Source organism: Urocampus carinirostris, chromosome 4 (genome assembly GCF_059441175.1).
Source record: "Urocampus carinirostris isolate Australia breed hairy pipefish chromosome 4, RoL_Ucar_1.0, whole genome shotgun sequence".
Taxonomy (NCBI): domain Eukaryota; kingdom Metazoa; phylum Chordata; class Actinopteri; order Syngnathiformes; family Syngnathidae; genus Urocampus; species Urocampus carinirostris.
The window spans coordinates 25618487-25628082 of record NC_142352.1 but is presented as its reverse complement, the minus strand read 5'-3'; the positions used below and the strand labels follow the sequence as shown (position 1 = coordinate 25628082).

The window sequence follows — 9596 nt, the reverse complement described above, 5'->3', positions numbered from 1 at the left end:
TTGTCCTTGAAGCGGCGGCCTTCACAGTCAACTTTCCTTTTTTTATTTAGAGTTTCAGTCTTGAAAATGGGGTGGGATAATATTCTTAGAGAAAGCCAAGGGCGGGGGGGATTTTGTAAGGTTTATTGTTATATCAATTATCAATTATCCGTTATCGGTCAAATCATAATACGCTACAAAGCCAAGTGGCCGAGACACTTGCTCTCAGCCAAGAGGCCGAGTCAAGGTCCTAGCCATAGGGCCATGCAGCTATCAGTGCGAATGCACCGTTCCCAGAGGTACTGCAATACCGGGCCGGTGCGTGGAGTGGACAGAGCAAGCTCTTATTCCATCTCCGGATTGCAAAAATCAATTGCGGCGATCACCACGACACATTCCGACACATTTGGACTTTCACAGTCGGCCGGGCCACACTGTAAGTTCCTTAACTAATTCAGAACCCCAGGCTGCCAAACGGTAACTGCCATTATCTGGTGAAATGGTAATGTTTTTTTTTTTGGGTGCAAATTTATTTTGTACAGCGGTCAACCTTACAGGCGGGCCAAATATTAGTTTAAAAAAATTATGATCACGAGCCATAATTGGCCCCAGGCTAAGAATTTCTAATCAGTGATACACTGCTTCAGAAAAAAGTCAGCTAGCAACTGCCTTGCAACCAGTGGCAAATCACAATTTTACCTTTCTGTCCCTTTACCCACCAAAAGCACATATTAGCTCGTTATAGAAGATATTATCACTGTAAAAATAACCCAAAAGGAGACGAAAAAAAAACAATTTGTCTCACCGACTCAACTCAACTCGCCTGAAAACAAACATGTTGGTTTAGCGGGTGAATGTTTGACTCTCTTTCCTCTCTTTGTGTATTAATAGCTCCTCAAGAGAGACGCTGAGGTCTTTGTGTCAGGTTGGATCTCCAGAGGAGGACGACTGGAGCGGTGAAGGAGCTAAATGAAGCGTGAAGCGGAGAACGGCGCCATACGCCAGTTTTCCGGAGGGACGCCGCTAGCGCATTAAGGCGAGCGTCTGTAATGTGCAAAACAAATGGAGGGATGCAAAATCTCCCCCTAAGACCGATGTCATAAATCTTCGGGCTTGCCGCTGAATGTGAACCGAGCCCGGACGGGATTTCGCATCAAAGCGGTCGTTTGTTTTGTCCGACGAGGTGCAAATGCTGCCTTTTAAAGCCTTAGCTGATGCAAGGGAGAGTAATAGCGCGTGTGAACTACTAGTAATGATGGATTACGGCAAAAAAATTAGAACGTGAAGTTTATACTGCTGTATACTGGTGGTCATCTTTAAAGCTACAATAGTTATAAGAGGTGGGCGAATCAGTTGAAATATCGATACTAAACAAGTATTTGGATCGGATCTAAACTCCTGGTATTAATATGTTCACCCCTCTGTTAATTTCCCCAGTGCACTGCTTCTATTGATACAAAAGTATTGACCCACTGAGGACCTGGGGATGTCTCTATAGATTATATAAGTTGTACGTACATATAAATAGAAAGCCCATCCCAGCCATCTCCGGGCAGTGGGCAGGGGACACCCTGAACTGGGTGCCAGCCAATCGCAGGGCACACGTGGACAGACAACTCACTCGCTCAGTCACACCTAGGGACAATTTGAACCGGCCAATTCACCTGAAATGCATGTCTTTGGAATGTGGGAGGAAACCGGAGTGCCCGGAGGAAACCCACGCAAGCACGGGGAGAACATACAAACTCCTCACAGTAAGGCCGGTAGCTGGATTTGAACCCACGCAGGAGGTTCCCACAACCTCAGAACTGTGCCGCACACGCGCTAACCACTGCGCCGCCGTGATGCCCCGTAATAATAAAATGTTAAAACATTTTGCTTCCACCTCATTGTGTCTCATATGATGTTAATCCTTAGAAACAATTTTTGCTTTTTTTATCTTTAAGTCTGAAGCCTGAAATGTGGCTATGTGACAAAAAGTTATTAGCAAGCAAGTAGAATTAAGTTTGTGACTGTGATGACAGTATTTGTCGTATTATGTATAAGAGTTTAATTTTTAACGGATAGTTAGCAAGCATAATTGAATCTTATGAAATATTCATATTTAGCTAGTACCTTACTCTTTCATTTCCAGTCGAATTCATGTTTCTCCCCTCTATCTAATTAGCGATACAGAGCTTAAGAAAAGGGGCAGTGAGAAACTTGCCCGCAACCAGTGACCATTTAAAATTCACCTTGCTATTTTTCCACTAGGGCAGCACGGCGGCGCAGTGGTTAGCGCGTGTGCGGCACAGTTCTAAGGTCTTGGGAACCTCCTGTGTGGGTTCAAATCCAGCTACCGGACTTCCTGTGCGGAGTTTGTATGTTCTCCCCGTGATTGCGTGGGTTTCCTTCGGGCACTCCGGTTTCTTCCCACATTCCAAAGACATGCATTTCAGGTGGATTGGCCAAATTGTCCCTAGGTGTGAACGAGCGAGCGAGTTGTCTGCCCCTGTGTGCCCTGCGATTGGCTGGCAACCAGTTCAGGGTGTCCCCTGCCCACTGCCCGATGATTGCTGGGATGGGCTCCAGCACCCCCGTGACCCTACTGAGGATAAGCGGTGCAGCTAATGAGATGAGATGAGATTTCTCCACTAATTGGAACGCTTTGTTAGCTAGCAAGTAGCATTTCAGTGGACAGCTTTTATCGAAAATCTGGAGGACTGTTTATTTATTTATTTATTTTTACTGAAAATGTAACGGGTATGATTAAGTCACATCACTTTACTGGAACATTACTTTTTCTATCAGTACAATTTACGTTTTACTTTTCTGTACTTAATTAGTGATACACTTCATTAGAAAAGAGGGAGATGCCGACTGCCTAGCAACTGGTGGCCAATCACAATTTGCTATTCTCTATCTCCATCAATCGGGACTTTGTATTCGCTAGCTAGTTGCATTTTAATGTAGGACCGTTGTGTCGATAATCTGGAGGACTTGATTTGTTTAAATCATAGGTGTCAAACTCACGGCCCGTGGGCCATATTCGGTATATAATTACATCCCGCCCATGAAATTATTTTATATACATGTACCACAATGGCCCAGCAGATAACTCCCAAACTACAAGTCCCATAATGCAGAGCTTCAGCCACCTTGCCGCTGCAAGACTTCACGGAAAAATTCTCGCATCAATCGATTTAGCTATAGCCTGACGAGCGCAGCCAATTCTAAAACTATCTTCTGACAAACGACACGTCGGCCAGTTGAAAAACCAGACTGACAAGCGCATTTGCAGTGAGTCTTTAGTGTCTGGAAGCGGATACGCGACGTCCAGGAGGACGAGCTTCTATCTATCCCGATGTAATGGAGGGCTAAACGGAGAAAAGCAGGGTGACGTTTCTTTTGCTGTGGATTACGCAGATGATAAACCCTCACAACGACCAAGAGAAAAGTTAATTCTGAAAACGGAGCCTTACAAAACCGACGGGACGCTGAATGTATGTACTGACATTGCTGGTAAAATTATGCGCTAATGTGCCCGTATTTAATGAATACAGTATAATGTAAAACGGCATTAGATAGATAGATAGATAGATAGATAGATACTTTATTCATCCCCTAAGGGAAATTCACATTTCCAGCAGCATCCCTGAGCTGAGAACAGTACAATAATAAAGCCAAAAGAATACAATATACAAATACCCAGTGTGACGTGCAAATGCCCACTGTAGCGTGTTACATAGAGTAACTAAATAGTGCTACACAGAATACATATTGCAGTAAGATTCGGTAATATCCAATGTAGGTGGTGTGGTTTAATGTGGGCCTTTACTCTGCCGGGTGGAGTTAAAGAGCCTCATGGCATGAGGAAGAAAAGATCTCTTCAGTCTGTCCGTAGTACAAGACGATCAAGTGCCTTCTGAACCAAAAGAAGAGGGCCTTTAAAAATGGTGATCATCAGGAGCTAAAACGAGTACAGAAGGAGCTCAAAGTCCAGCGCCGGAAAGGGAAGGAGCAGTACAGGAGGAAGTTGGAGAAAAAGCTTTTTTTTTTAAAACTAAAAATTTTTGTTAAAAAAAACTGTCAAGTCTTAGTTCATTCAATAAATATTTATCCGGTTCGGCCTGTGACCAAAGGTATAGTTTGAGTTTTGGCCCTCTGTGAAATTGAGTTTGACACCCTTGGTTTAAATGGATATTTAATGGGTATGATTAAATAACATTAGTACTTTTCCTTTTTTAGTACAGTACTTTTCCTATTCCAGTGCAATTTATGTTTTTATTCTGTACTTAGTTATAGATCCTTGGCCAATAGCAATTTTTACCGTGGAGAGATTTATTGGCAGGAAAATACAGTACATATTTTGATACTGTAGTCAGTTTTAGGTTTATCCTGTAAACTTACAGAATCTCCAACATTGTATGAGCAGTTTTGAAAATGCACTCACCAATGAAAATAAAGGACCCAGGTCAACTTTTATGACTTTTTGAAGAGCTAATCTGAGTCAGTCAACAAAGAATCCAATTAATGTGATGAGATTGGAGGTATTGGTTTGAGCTGCTCTGCCCTAGAATATTAATAATAAATTGAATTTATATAACGCCATTTGAAAAAGACCTCCGGTCGTTTCAGAGGGTCACGGGAGATTAAGTATTGTACTGGGAAAAGGTCAGCATGAAAAGGTGTGTTCTGAAGTGTCCGGGATTGCGAATTATGGATACCGGGTGGCAAGGGAGCGTGCTAGGGCGCTGTGAATATTAGAGGATGAGACTTCCATCGGGAAGGGTTTATACACGGAACACTTTTTTTTCCTACAAGAGGAACTAGAAAAAAATCAGGCCTGTGGATCGGGGGTATTATAAATAAGGACAAGGTGTATGTCAGAAATACAGAACCAAAATGGGAGTCAAATGATAATTAAGGGGCTGAGGTGATTTTTTTTGCTTCAACTTGGAGTGACAGCAAAATTGTTAGATCTTCAATATATAAATCTGTATAAGTATGCCTTTTTTGGTTGATAAAGACCCGAGTTTGTATACTATGATGTGATGCATTCCAGACATGGTACAGTAGACTCCAAGGATATGTCATCCCTGTTTTATGACATTTTCCCTTTATGGTGTGGAATCAATTCTAGAGTTAAGGGGTTAGGGATTTCGTTGGCGCTAGAGTTTTGACGTGTTTTTAGGGTTTCAAACTACCCAGTCAAACCAGTAAATTTCGAGGGCAGGGGCTTTGAGGTTGTATTTCTCAACGGATTTTAAAGCACTTTTTGTCGTGATTACCTAAGTGGAGCCACCTGGGGTAATCATCTGGCGCGCTGGAATGCGCTTCCTGATTGGATGGTGTTCCCCACTTAAGCTGTCAGTGTCCAGAGATGGACGTTCGAGTGTACTCCTCGTATCTCTGAGTGTGACTCCAACATACAAGGTACCCACGAATTCCCTTGCCTGATTCATGCCTGCTTCTCGTTGCCTGACCTATTTCTGTTACAAGTTTTACGATCTACTCTCCCGCCCCGGCCACCGACTTACCCGCTACGTTGCATCTTACGCTTTTCATCACGGAGCTGCCGTTCCGCCCGAAGAGGCTTTCGACCAGCAAGAGCCGACGTCCCAAGCCTGTTCCAACGATCCTTGTCAATAAAAACTCTAAAACTGCCGCAATTGGATCCGAGTATCCGTTCTGGTTCATGACACTTTTAGGGTTTCAATTCAACCATCATTTGAAGCCAAGAATGCGAAAGCATACAAAAATGCAAATAAAGGATGCATAATTGCAAAAACAAGACAGCAAAATTGTGAAAACAAGGACACAGAACTGCATAAAAAGGACACAAAATTGCAAAAATTTCCGAAAAATCCCTTCAAATCACCCAAAAAAAAAAAACAATATCACAAAAACATGGACGCAAAACGCGATAAAATGACACAAAATCATGAAAACAAGGCTTCAAAAACATAAAAGAAAAATACCCCAAGTCATCCAAAAAAGGAAAAAAAAAATCACAAAAACATGGACGCAAAAACAAGATAGTATAGACAAAGGGTCTACAACTTGATGCCCTCTAAGAACACCTGAGTAGCCTGCATACTGCTTCTGAAAACAGTTCACCGGTGCTGGGTCATTGTGATTTTCTGGTGAAATTATTTTTCTTTTTTAGTGGTTGATTGAGTCTATGTAACCACATTTCCAACAATTCACCTTGTAATAACATAAACAACATAGCAATAACATGATAAGTCATCTTAAAAAAATCACATAAACGTAGTTGCCCTTTGCGCTGACCAGTAACAAAAAGTAGCTCTCTGCTTCGAAAAGGTTGGAGACTCCTGGTATAGACTATACAAGTCAACTAAAGGATGATTTCTTTAGAATCACTCACTAAAAATAAACAAAGTACCGCTCTTGTTTGCTCCAAAAGTGTGTTCAATTGCTGCGTCTGTCTCATACATGGCTAGCCAAATGCATAGACTTATACCATATATAGATGCAAAAACTTGTGGCATTTTCAGAATGGATTCCGAAAACAAAATAGAAATGTCCAAGATGAATTAACTACTCCACTTAAGGCTTTTTAGCTAGTAAAAAAGAGTTTGTATGTATCATTTGTCTCTGTACTACAATTCCCACAGTGCTTTGGGGCAAACATTTATGCGCGTTACTCCAATGCGTAAACACGGAAGAGTAATGCAAAAATGAAATAAGTAACCCGACCTTTGAAACTGTAGAACCTATAGTCGGAATAAGACTTTAATAGGATTGTTGCACCCATTGACATGGCTTTACGTAATCCGAATACCTGAAATATACCATTTCCAATCAGATTATTTCCTGCATGTAAACATGCCCGGCGTTCTTTCCTAAATTTGTAGGTTTTATGTCATTAATTTATCATCGGACCGAGCACCTGATTGGTCGCTTGCAGATTGCTTTGGAATTCATCCCTCCTTCCCCTCCCCACGCCGGTCTTCTCATTCTATATGCTGCTAATGCCAAACGGTCATGGTCGCCTTGCCCGGCCTCATTTGCTGCTTAATTGCATCTTTTACTTGAGCTAAAGACCTGTCATCTGTTTCTGGGCTTTCCATTTATCTTGGTGGAGAACCTGGCGAAGGTGGGTTAAAGTACGCCTCTGCTGCAGGTATTCTTTCGAAGGAATATACGAGTCGAAGCGGAAACTCGAACAAAATCGTACCCAATCTTTTCAAGATCACGGAACAAACACCTAAAAATAAGCATCAGCACATCAAGGTAACGCCTGTATTCCCACGGCGAACGCTGCCCTCGTTCCTCGTAATTATGCAAATGACACATTAACGAGGCGTAATTGCGCATTCACAGAACATCGGGGATAAACTGTGTAAAGACGGCAGATTGGAGGGAAGTGTGGCGTCCGAGGGGCCGCTCGTGCTAATTGTTTACGGGGGGATTTTCCAACTTCCTTGCTCATATTTTAAATGTCGAGAAATTTCACGGCAGGAAACCCAACAAGTATGTTGAATGAACTCTTATTGGCAATTTTTTATTCACAGAATCCATTGTTTACATATTTTTCTGGTGTTTCTACTGTCAGCTGTTCACTATAACGAATTCTCTGCATGTTCTAATTGGAGACATTTCCTGATAAGTTACTTCTGCTTGCTTCTGTAAAGAATGTTATTCTGTTTTTATTTACTATTACATACCTGCAAAGAAGATTGCATTAGATGCCAGGGTTGTTCTTTATTTTGAATATGCACAGTTAACATCATTGTCACTATTGGCAGCTTCTGAAATACCGTCTGCGCGGACACCCGGGCGTGCATCTTTTTAGATGAAAAGAAAAAAAAATCTTTCAATTTTATTTTTTTCAAATTAAACGTTTGCTTTATTCCGATTTCAAAATCTTCATTAGGTTTGGGAATTTCAGAATTTTGGTTCGTTAGGCAATTTGCAGACTCGGCAGCCAATCAGAAGCCTGCATCGAATAACTTCGTGCTTCCGGAGGTTCCCGAGCGTTATAACGTCGCGCATTTGCATATAATTTTCAAGTAGACACACAGAGAACAAAAGAAAAATGGACAAGTGGTTAGGAATCAAGCCAAAACCTCAGCCCCAGAGGAAAGATTCGAAAGAAGCTAACAAAATTTATGACGCTACAAAACTAGAAACGTACATTAAAAGCATCATAGAAAGACAAGTTCACGTGGCTTGTAGCAGACGACGCTACGCAAATCCTGCATGAATGAAGTTGAGTAAATACAGGTACAAACTGATGGTAGATTGAAAACAGCGATGTCATATACATGCAATTAATGTTATAAGTAGATTTATAATAAACTTAAATTTAAAGTGTTGTTCAATTATATATTCTGATTATCAATCCTTGTTACTTTGCAGCAATGGTTTTTTTTTGCGATTAGTCATCTTATTGTGTTTCAAGTTGTGAAGAATGGGACGGGCAACTTTATGTATGGGCAGGCAACTTTTCAGAGTTGTCGGCCCTGGTGTCCGGTAACATTCTGTCATGAGTTTCACAAACTGCTATTGGCCAATCATGTTGCTTTTTTTTTCATTTCTACACCTTATAGTGCTAACCGGCTTTTCCTACTATAAGAAATTTAATAAAAAGAAAAGGCTTTAGAGCAAGTTATAATTTTCATATATTTAAGGTTTTTATATAGTCCTCTCATGATCTCCTTAAAAATTCATTCATGTATTCTTCCCTTTTTTTACTAATCTATAAATGTAAAGTTTCCTCATATTTCCCATATTTCAGGTGTGTTAGAGTTTAGATTTTTTGTTCGATTACAGAAGCAAAAATTCTTCACTTTTAGGGTTGAATAAATTTTTTTCCGAATACAGAACGTTCTCGTACGCAGGTATCACTGTATATTAAATTGGTTTTATCTTAAAAAAAAAAAAAAAAAAAAAAAAAAATATATATATATATATATATATATATATATATATATATATATATATATATATATATATATATATTATATGATGCCGATTTTATTTTCGATGGCTTTTGCTATATTTGTGAAAAAGGTTCAGTGAGGAAAGAGTTGTAGAGAGATTATTTTATTCATTTCCACCTAAGTTCCGGTCCGGAGCCTTCGCTCTGAAAATGCTGGTCTACTAGCTATACCAAAAGCCAAGAAGAGATCCAAAGGTTCAAGAGTGTTCTCCATTCGGGCCCCCGTGCTGTTGAATGCTCTGCCCAGAGATTTGATCTGCAACCTCAGTGGAACGGTTTAAATCTAAGCTTAAAACACACTTCTATTCTCTATTTTATGAACGACCTATATTTCCTTTAGACAATATCTGTGTATTATTGTTATTACAACTTCCGTTGCAGTCTGGTCATTCTGGAAGGGGGATTACCTCATTTACGGACACTTCTCAAGGTTTCTTAAATTTCCTCATGATGAGGTTTTTGAGTTTTTCCTTGCCCTCATGTAGGTTTTAGATCAGGGGATGATGTAATAATAGTCGGTGGTTTGCAATAATCTGTGGTCTGTGCAGCCCTTTGAGACTATACAAATAAACATGACTTGAGTTGACTAGAGGCAAATCATGTACGTACAATCAAAAGTCTAGTACCGAACATTGAAGGAAACATTTATTAAAATAAGCACAAAAAA

The 9596-nt window shown here is 40.5% G+C and overlaps 1 pseudogene; it reads right to left on the bottom strand.

Annotated features, from left to right (window-relative positions):
* Window positions 1-263: 263 nt before the first annotated feature.
* Window positions 264-354, bottom strand: LOC148367139 (U2 spliceosomal RNA; annotated as a pseudogene).
* Window positions 355-9596: the final 9242 nt, after the last annotated feature.